Consider the following 10654-nt stretch of genomic DNA (forward strand, 5'->3'; position numbering starts at 1 on the left):
TTTCATACTACCTAAGAACCACAGGAAACTCAAGAGGTACATCTCTGGGCCTTACTCTGCCTCAATACACCATCTTCTTCCACTACAGGCACAGGTGGAAAGATACTGGGGTATCTTTTTATCGGGTACTGGGCAATAAGCTAGTATAAGTGACTGCTATACGGGTTGTGAACTTAAGCAGTCTAGCTCCACAGCCTGTGTTATTCTGCCTCTTTAAATTTCTAAAATAATAGGTAGTAAGAGAGTCCTTCCAGGATCAATTTACAAAGCATCCACATCTTGCAAACAATCTAGGAACTATTACAAATTCCCTACTATGATGCACAGCACGATTTTTCTTTATTTCTGGATTGCTGATTTTAAATGTTATTATAGTGAAACAATAGGCAAAATTATACAGTAAGCAAAGCTGGTCTTCGGGATTCCCTCACCCCACTCTGTATTTTAAAAATGTACCTGTGCCCTCATGTTCAAGGCATTTCACCTCCTTACTCCTACTCAGTAATAATGTTACTTAGAGTGGACTGCTCTGTCCCCAGATCTACCATACTCCCACCCCATCAAAACTTACATACCCAGACTGCATAATTTCCACAGAGGCCAGAGCCAAGAATTCTTTGTATGAAACTATGTAATCTGATAAACTAGTCCTGCTAATATGTGGCATTTGGCAGCCAAAACACAAGTTACTTTAGTGGTGTAAATTTCAATAGATTTCAATTACATAGATTTGTGACCCTCAAATATCACTGCATAAAACCTATCCACACCATGTCTATGCATCCATCTTACTCTTAGAAAGAATGAATTTTAAAAACTTAAAGAAGTCACCTTAAAATACCATACCTACTATGTTCTTATATTTCCAGTTTAGTTTGGAATTTCCTAGTGAGAAACTGAATGAACAATAACGAATTTTTTGTTTTACTATAAATATTTCCAGGATTTAAAAAAATAGGATGCCAAATACATGTGAAATTAAAAAAAAAAAAAACGAGGCTATACGGCATCTTTTACGAAGTGTATTTTCATCAAACCATACAACTGAAATAGACTCAGATCATGAAGGTCAAGACTTGTCACAAGTCTTGTGACACAACTGCAAATAAGCTATACAAGGCAGTATAATGTGGTGTTAAATGGACAGGCTCTTAAAGCTCAGGTTAAACTTCTTTTTTTAAAAAAAAAAAAAGATTTTATTTATTTATTCCACAGAGATAGAGACAGCCAGCGAGAGAGGGAACACAAGCAGGGGGAGTGGGAGAGGAAGAAGCAGGCTCATAGCGGAGGAGCCTGATGTGGGGCTCGATCCCAGAACGCTGGGATCACGCCCTGAGCCAAAGGCAGATGCTTAACCGCTGTGCCACCCAGGCGCCCCTCAGGTTAAACTTCTCATTCAAATCCTTTCGGTAGGCTCAACCACCCACTACTTAGCTTCCCCCCTGATTTACATTCCAAATCCTGGCTCCACTATCTACCACTTAATCTCTCGGTGCCTGAGGTTTAAAAAAAAGAAAAAATAATAATCTGATGGGGAGGGGGCGGTACCCATTGTGAGGATTAAATGTGATAACACATCAAATACTTCTGAAGTAGTAAATGACACATAGTAATCAACACCTATGAGCTATTATTATTATTATTACTACCAACAATGCCTACTAAGACACCTTCGGGAACTGTAACAATCTCCTTCTGAATCTATCATGTTAACAACCCTAAATCAGAAAGTTTCTCCTTTTTATCTGAAAAGTCTTCAAGCTCAAAACCATTTCCTCTTTTTTTTCAGTCTTTTGTGAATATGGAAGATGGTGGGTAAATGGCTTCTTTTTCATTTTAAGACTCCAGACTCTCTTTAGTTTTTTAATAATTCCCTTCCAAATATTATACACAAGCAGATTGCTCCATGGATTATAAACTCTACAAAGAGTTCACAAAGTATAATGAAATTTTGAGATTCATAAAAGAACAGCTACCAGAGCAAAAAGCTTAGATAAGAAATGATGCAGAAGTCTATTAGCCTGCTCAAAAAAATACTGAATTCTAAAATAAAGCACAGCAGGTAGAGATCCTTCATGGTTTATAGTCACTCAAATCACTAAAAACATATAGAGGATACTTCTGGTAATTTTTTTTTCCTTATTAGCAGGAAAATCCCCTGTTTCTTCACAACAATGAATAGATAGCATGATAGGCATGGGCAATTTCTTCAAAAACAAATTCTGTAGAGAAGAAATGCCTAAAGGCTCAGATTTTCAGCCACGCACATCCCTTACTAAAAGCTTTAAAAATCTGAGGCATCTAGCATTTTTTGTGGTAACATTAAAGTAAAAAAGTTAAGCTTCATTTCTATCAGAAAACATTATACTTGACTGAAAGAAAACTAAGCATCTAAAATTTTGATACAAATTTAAAGGTAATTTAAAGGGTCAACTCAAAGGTCAAGTAAATACTAGAGTTCATGATAAATACACCAAAATATTTTTTTTAATAATCTAAAGACAAAGACCTATTTTTTTTTTGAGAGAGAGAGAGAGCGCATGCACGCACGCACACACACACACAAGGGAGCATGGTGGGGTGGGGGAGAGGGAGAGAGAGAATCCCAAGCAGGGATTGGGGCTCAATCCCACAACCCTGAGATCATGACCTGAGCCAAAATCAAGAGTCAGACACTCAACCGACTGAGCCACCCTGGCACCCCTGACCAAGATCTATTTTAAACAATTTAAAGTAGGGGCGCCTGGGTGGCACAGCGGTTAAGCGTCTGCCTTCGGCTCAGGGCGTGATCCTGGCGTTCTGGGATCGAGCCCCACATCAGGCTCCTCCGCTATGAGCCTATTTCTTCCTCTCCCACTCCCCCTGCTTGTGTTCCCTCTCTCGCTGGCTGTCTCTATCTCTGTCAAATAAATGAATAAAATATTTAAAAAAATAAAAAAATAAATAAACAATTTAATGTAAAGTCCTCCTAGGTGTTAGAACACCTCCATATACATTATGTAACTTTATTTCCCAACAACCACATGGGATAAGGATTATTGTCCTCCTTTTACAAATGAGGAAACTAAGGCCCAGTGATTTGCCTACACTTGCATATATAAGATTTAATCAGAAATCCAATTCAAATTTTCGTCTGCCCCAGTTTGATGCTCTTGTTTTCACTATACCACTATCACTTCCACAATTCAAGTACTCTAAATCTTAATTCTTATGAAGTGTACCAATCTTTTCATCGGGGAGAGGCAACAGTCGTAACGTGAGGAGAAAAATTATTCAATGTCACCACCAAAGGGGAGAAAAATATTATTCATAATGTCACCAAAAAAACCTCACTGTGCTTATTAATCCCACATGATTACCCAGTCTGATGTAAATGCTTTGCTAATGCTGTCTACCCCCTCAAAACACCTGCTTATCTTCAGATATACAGCTTTAAGCAAAACCTAATTAAAGAATTACTTCCCCTAAAAGAGCTTCCCAATCATAACCTGCTCCCTTCCTCCCAATCCAACATCCTTATCATCTCACTCCTTGTATCTATTTTGGACTACATTATCACACACTCCTCTTTGTTCTCCTGTAATATATCTGGAACTACATTTTTTCATTAACTATTAAGCATAATTAGAGTCAATGGCGAACAAAAAAGACAGACCCTTGCTATCATAGATGACTTACGTCGTTTGCATCTTTTAAAAAGATAGTAACATGGGGTATAAGGGTATGATGTTCTACAACAAGGATTCCTTCCCTACAAGGTCTCTGAACAAAGCTTTCTCCCTTGCATACTTGATTACATTTTTCAGGGAGGAAAAATTCCTTCTATCATGTCTTTCAGATGAGACCTTCAACTTCAGGCCTTCAAAGAAATATGAGGAAGTGAGGAACCAAGGTAGAAAGAAGGACAGATTTAAAATCTTTCAAGGGTTTCCAAAACACGAATGTGAAATGTACATCTACACATTGGTCCAGACATCCCTTCCTGAATTCCATCCACAAGAAAATGATACGTTAGCCACAATTGCTCCAATCAAGCATCTCCACCAATCTCCTTGCACTAATGCAGTACTCAGAGACTTTTCAATTCAAGTTGTATTTATGGATTACATGTACATCAGATTCATAAAAATAAGGTAGGACCTATGCCTTCTACTTTTGAATCTCCTGATGCTCCAAGATCATTGCTATAACTGTGTTCATCTTTGGATATTATATATATTCAAATATAACACTTCAGGTATTGCTATTAGCATAAGACTTTTCCACAAAATCAGAAAACTCCATCTAAGTATCAATTCCTTATTCTGTCACTCATGCTCCAAGTTACCTGCTCTTACAGAATTATTTATAAACCAAAACAAGTATAAATGTACTAATAGTACTCACTAAAGAAATTCTGCAATTTGTCTTTTAACAAGACATCCTTTTGCGATGAAGCTTTGGAAAAATCATAATTTTATCATTTTTTTTCTTAAATCAAAACTAAAACATAACTTCATTACACAGAACTGTATGTTTGTCCCCAGAGTATAAGGGTTTTCAATTAAAAATTGAACCAAGAAACTAGATCTTGCCAAATTTATAAGTGCCATAAACGTGCTGCTGTAAGAAACATATTTGATTGCCTCTAAAATGTAATAATACTCCAACTGAAAAAAGACAGCACCTTTTCCAGATCACAGATACCATATTAACGCTCAGCAAGAAAGAAACCATGACCTTTTTTAATTAAACAACCAATTCTAAGCAGCTGTGTACAATGTATTGTGGCTCAAACAGTTCACATGGAATTTGACCGCAACAACCTAATCTCCATAATTAAAGACCTAAAGGTAGTACTTATGTTTCATCTATTCCTTTTCCCAGTACTTTGAACAGGCATCTTGTAGTCATTCCACACACAGCTGCTATCAAAAAAGGGGCAACAAACACTTGAATTAGGCTGTACTTTCTATAAAGGACAAACTGCATACTCTTACTCTTCCTTTCCCAACCTGTTTTATAAAACTAGCATGATCTTAACTTCACTGTAAAACGGGTTTCTAGCAAGCATAAAAACTGACCATAGTCTCTCAACATGATCAAGTTTAGACAACAGCTGATGGAATGGAGAAAATCTAAGAAGCAATTCACCCAAGTCTCTCTACAATCCTTGCTTTCCTGGGAATCCTAAGGGAGGCAAAAAAAACCTTTAAATGATTATCTAAAAAGACCTACTAAAGTGGCACTAATTTGAGGCTAAGTTTCAGGGGAAGTTAATAACCCTACTATAGTATTCTCATACTAATTAGAAGTCACAGAAGTCCTCTAGCATTAGAAAGACAAAAACTTCATTAAATTATTTAACGCAAATATACTTACCAGTTAGATAAGTTTTCCCATCTGTTTGAGAAGCCCAAGTTATCTATCACTGCAGACAGTATTCAGATAAAATGAAATTAGGAAAGTTCCCTAACGCAAATGTCTCTCATAAAGAAGAGTGTTAAATGACTTTTGTGAATGGAAAATCTGCATATACTCTTGCTTCACTCAGTTGGTCTTGAGTGGGTGGCTCAACGAACCAGAAGCGTGCTCCCTGTGAAGCTCCTTAGAACCTGATTCCACTCCTGAGAAAGGACTACATTTAAAAGTACAGCAAAGGCTTCGTCTTCCTCCTACGTTACAAGGGGGCCACAGGAACTCAGTTTAGAGGAACAACACCGTGTCACTCGTCTCTGCAAGGGCGGGTGCGGTCTGCGGTGCGCGGCACAGCCTCCTCGGGCTGTCAAGGGAAAACTGGAGCCTCGCCTTAACCGCGCCAAGTGACAAAGCACCAGCTCTCCCCCCGCGCGGGGGCTTCCGGCGAGACCCTGCCGTCCGCCCAAACTTCGGGAGGACGCACTCAGGGCGGTCAGAATGCTCTTACCACCCCCCGCCCCTGACGCGGCTCTGTAAGGTTTGCACACGCACGTACTGTGGGCCCCAAAACACTCCACCCCCGCCGACCCTTGGAATCCCCCACTCCAAAAGGGGACAAAGGAGCCAAAAAGGAACTCTCCGGCGCGGGGAGTCCCCGCCGGCCCGAGCTCAGAACGTGCGGATAAGGGAGTGCAGCCGCCCGGAGGGGTGCAGACCCGTCGCTCCCCCCCACCCCGACTCAGGGACCGGAGTGACACTCACCGTTGCGGAACCCCCGGAGAGGCGGGGAGCAGGGGGCCGGTTCCTCCGAGGCCCTGCACGCGCCCGGGCGGACCCCAACTTCTCTCGGCTGCTGTCGCCGGCGGTAGCTAGGGCGCGAGCCCAGACCGAGGGCGCTGGCTCGCTGCCGCGGAGGCGCTGCCGCCTCTGCACGCGAGGGGGACGGGAACTCCGGGCGCACGATCCTCCGGCCAGGGCGGGCCCCACCTTACCCCCGTCTGCCCAATACTGGCTGCGGCTACTGCCGCGGTAAAAACTAACACTGCAGCCGCTCGGGCTACCGCTCCCAGCACTGCCCGGCCCGGAGCGTGTCGCGGCCTAATGTTGTCATCGGCCGCGTCGCCGCCTCTCTGGGCACCTAGAGCCGCCAAGATCCTTCACATCCGAGCGCCCTCCCCCTCCACGCCCCGCCCCCCAGCTCGCGGGCGCCGGCCAACCCACCTTCCCGTCACGTGACCGCGCGGAGGCGGCCGCGGAGACGCCTCCCCTGCGGGCCACGAGTGAGTCGCGCGGGAGCAACTGTCAGCACCTTGTTCTGCCAGAGTCTTATCGCCGCCGATTTGGCTCCGCACACCCGAGCCCACCGCCGCCCGCCCCACGCCTGTGACCTGCTAAGGCGAGGCCTTCTGGACCTGTCTTACTGGGCCCTGCCTACTCTGAGGAGACTGCACAATGCAGCTCCCTGGTCAGAGCGTAGGACCCCCACGCCCACTCGGAGGCACAGAGGCCCGGAGGCCCGAGCGTGATACCCGCCTCCTCAGCCCTGGCTTGACTAAAGTTTTAGCCGAACATGGGGAAAAAGAAGGCATCATGGTGTCTGGCTTGTAGCACGTTAATTGTGGCATTTAATTTAACTGTTTTCCTCATTAGAGGTTTTTATTTTTGAGGAAAGTTTGGTGCGTTTCAATCACGCTGGAATGAAAATAGCCTAGCAAACTTATTTTTGTTCCTAGTCAGGTTCAGCATCCTTCGTGCCAGTTTTACAGTCGTTAAGTCTTACAATGTGTTAGGTTGGTGACAGTTTAAACAGATAACACAGGATTTTGGCAGTTCGTTCCATTTTTAAAATAAAGACTAATCCTTCCCCCCGCCCCCAAGTACCTTAGCTTCTGGACATACCTTTTGCCTTCCTTTTAAACCATGGTCCGAGGAACTCTCTACCCCACCCACCAACCCTGGTGAGGAGAAGAAAAGAATATGCTGGTCATCAGAGGAAAAGCAACAATACAGAAATAAGGCGGTAGAAAAGCAGAAAGATCATCAAACCCTGCTGATAATGAAAGCACATGAGAAAGCTTTCTCAGTTTGTAAGTCATTTTTCCTTCTAGCCCAGAACTAAGGGTTTTTGCTTAAGTAAGTCTTATGCCCTCATTACATTTTCTTAACATGACATCAAAAAGCTTTCTGATCAGCTGGATAGTTTGAAATGAATAAGCAATAGAGTTTGGCCTATATAATCGTTATAATTTGTGTATTTTATGGGCACAATAAGAAATCATGGACTTTAAGACTCACCATTATTTCATGTTACTCAAGACAGAAAAACACTGCCAATTAAACTATGCCATGCCGCTGATATTTTTAGGACACATCTTGAATTCAGAGATGTTAAAACGCGAAAAACAATGAGCCTTGGAATCTGTGAGATTGGTAATGAGCTGGTGTTCCAATGAGGAAAAGATTCTACAGGTTCTGTTCTGAAGTCTGAGATATTGTAGTTCAAATAAATATGAGAGCCATTTATTATTCTGTGAATGACACTACTTCAGCAAAGCTAGTAACTTTGTAGTTTGTCAACAGATTGAAACCTGTCTCCTATTTTCTAGAGCAGTATTTTTTATACTGACTCAAAAATTAATTTTATTTTTTAATGAAATAAGCTAGAATGGAATAGAATATAAAGATCAGAGTACATATCTAGTGTGGACAAGAAATTTCTTTGTGAAATTTTTGTTTCATTTGTGGGGAAGGTTAAGAGTGTGTCCTATGTTGTGATTTAAACTGTTTCTTATTGTGAGTTGCAATCAAATAGATTTGAAGAAGAATGTTCTTGGAGCACAAGTAACAGGCAAAATATATGCTCTGGGCTGTGTTTCTCTGGTGCTTTTCCTTTACTTTGGGAACTAAAACTAAAGGTTAGAAAGAGAAGGCAAATTGCCTTGACAATCCTCTCCTGCCTCAGCCCAAATTTCTTACATTGGCTGTTGAAAATAAATGGTCTTTTACTGGAACGGAAAGCACTATTCTGGAAGCAAGGTGGCCTAGGATATAGACTTTGTTAATCGGATGTTTGCCTAGATGAATTACTCTCTGCGTTTCAAGTTCTGATAAAAGTAGGAAGTCAGACTATATGCTGTTTAACCAACGTTATTCAACCTTTTTTTTCAGTGATGATATTCACATTTGAAACAAATAGTCACTGTATACTCAGGATTGTGCAAATTTTTGTCAGACTAGCTGTAACTCCTATCAACCACACCCCCAAAAAAAAAAAATCAGAATGCAAGTTCATGAAAGTAAAGATACAGAACAACAAATGTAAGTATATCTTTTGCAATTGTCTGTATTTTAACTGTTGCTAATAATAGTTCCTTGCCATGAATGATGATTTTGACATACCTCACAATTGATTGCAGCAAAATGATGTATCAATATATTCAAATTCAGAAATACATACTTTTCAGATCCTTTCAAATCTAATATTCTATGATTCCAGGAAATGATCATTCAATCTAGCATTTGTGATGTAATCACAACATAAACAGAAACTGTAATATGTGATCCTGCACTATAATTGAGAAATACCCTGTAACTCCCATTTACTATGTTGAGATACCCCACAAGTTTTCTACTCTTAAAATGATTTTAAGAATAATATTTTTAAACAAAACTTTTTATTAAAACTATCCACTTTTATTATAACTACCCCATTTTAACTCCAATGAGAATTAATCTCTTATTGCCTAGTGTTTAATTAATTATACATTTCTGAGAATGAGAAGTTCTTTTTCCAAATCAGTGAAAGCACTGACAGGCGTGATAATTTTTCCCACAGAATATATATCAACCTTGACCTGGAATGAGAGAAATTGGCTTGAGGTTTTACCTTTAGTCTTTCCATTTAAAACATTTATGTTGCCAAAAATTGCTGATGAGGATTTTAGGTTAAAATCCTTATTTTCTCAGAGAAGATTAAGAGCAACCTCAAACATAAATAAGGTATTCAACACAATAAGACTGTGGTAGATTATATTATTACTCTTGGCCATGTAACTTGCTCTAGCCAGTGGTTTATAAACAGATGTAATACATGCTAACTGCTTTAAATTTGAGTGCAACATTCAGGTCAATCTCTTAGCCTCATGCTGCCTGCCATGAGAAAGGCATGTTCCAAATAGGCTATCAGAATGAGAAAATACACGGAGCAGACCTGCAACTGACCTTTACCCTGGAGCAATACAGCAGCAGCTGACTTGCAGCTACTAACATGAAACGAGAGTAAATCATAAATATTTATTGTTCTAAATCACAGAGATTTTGCAATTATTATGTAGTATAACCTCACAAATCAGCTTAAGTGAATGTAAACCAACAGATAGATGGTTCAAAGGCCAAATGCATTGTAGAACAATAATATTCTCCTATTTAGTAAAATAAAATAATAGGCACCTACAGAATAGTCACCTAGATATTTGGTAAGCCCCCAACTAAAAATTTCTATTAAAAAGGAGTCTATTTATAAAATCTGTAGATTTGCTTCCAAAATATGTACATATCGATGCAGGGCTCAATCCCAGGACCCTGAGATCATGACTTAAGCTGAAGCCAAGAGTTGGGTGCTTAACCAACTGAGCCACCCTGGTGCCCGAGCACCTCACATTTTAAAAAATAACAAGTACAGAAGAAAATGAGACATCATTAATGAGAAACAATGAACATAGATAGCAAAAACATATTCAAAAGGACTTCGGATACTGAAATTACACACAGACTAAAATAACTATATAAAATGTGAATAAAAGACAACCTTGAAAATATGTACAGAGAACAAGAAAGTACAAAGAATAAGATATTTTTTTAAAAAGTAGAATTTAAAGAATTAAAAAATATAAATTATTAAAATTTAAAACTAAGTGGACATATTTAATGGTCTATTTGACATAGCAGAAGTACAATTTAGTGAACTGTGAGACAGAGATGAAGAAATTGCCCAAATGCAATAGAAAAAAAAAGAAAATATAAATATAAAATATATATAATATAAATATAAAAAATAAAGAAAAATATAAAAGAGACTTTTAAGTGACATGGAAAACATTGTGAGAAAGTCTAAAATAAATCAGTACTCCAAAAGAATAGGAAAGAGAAAATGTGGCAGAAGCATTATTTGATAAGGTAATGGTTGAAAACTTTCGAGAACTGATGGAAGACTCTAACCCACAGACTTAGGAAATCCCCAGCAAGTTAAAGAATAATA

At 39.8% G+C, this 10654-nt stretch overlaps 1 protein-coding gene across 8 annotated transcripts in view; it reads right to left on the reverse strand.

The window, feature by feature from the left end:
* OSBPL8 (oxysterol binding protein like 8) overlaps positions 1-6286 on the reverse strand; it is a 157679-nt gene extending 151393 nt beyond the window's left edge. For 6 of the 8 annotated variants that reach the window (XM_040637284.1, XM_040637282.1, XM_040637283.1 and 3 more), the window contains exon 1: positions 6160-6286. The gene's annotated coding sequence lies outside the window, so the exon portion shown is untranslated. The remainder of the gene's footprint in view (positions 1-6159) is intronic. The other 2 variants (XM_040637285.1, XM_040637287.1) reach the window with 2 other exon arrangements.
* Positions 6287-10654: the final 4368 nt, after the last annotated feature.

This window comes from Ursus maritimus, unplaced genomic scaffold (genome assembly GCF_017311325.1).
Source record: "Ursus maritimus isolate PB19 unplaced genomic scaffold, ASM1731132v1 scaffold_21, whole genome shotgun sequence".
In the NCBI taxonomy this organism is placed as follows: Eukaryota; Metazoa; Chordata; class Mammalia; order Carnivora; family Ursidae; genus Ursus; species Ursus maritimus.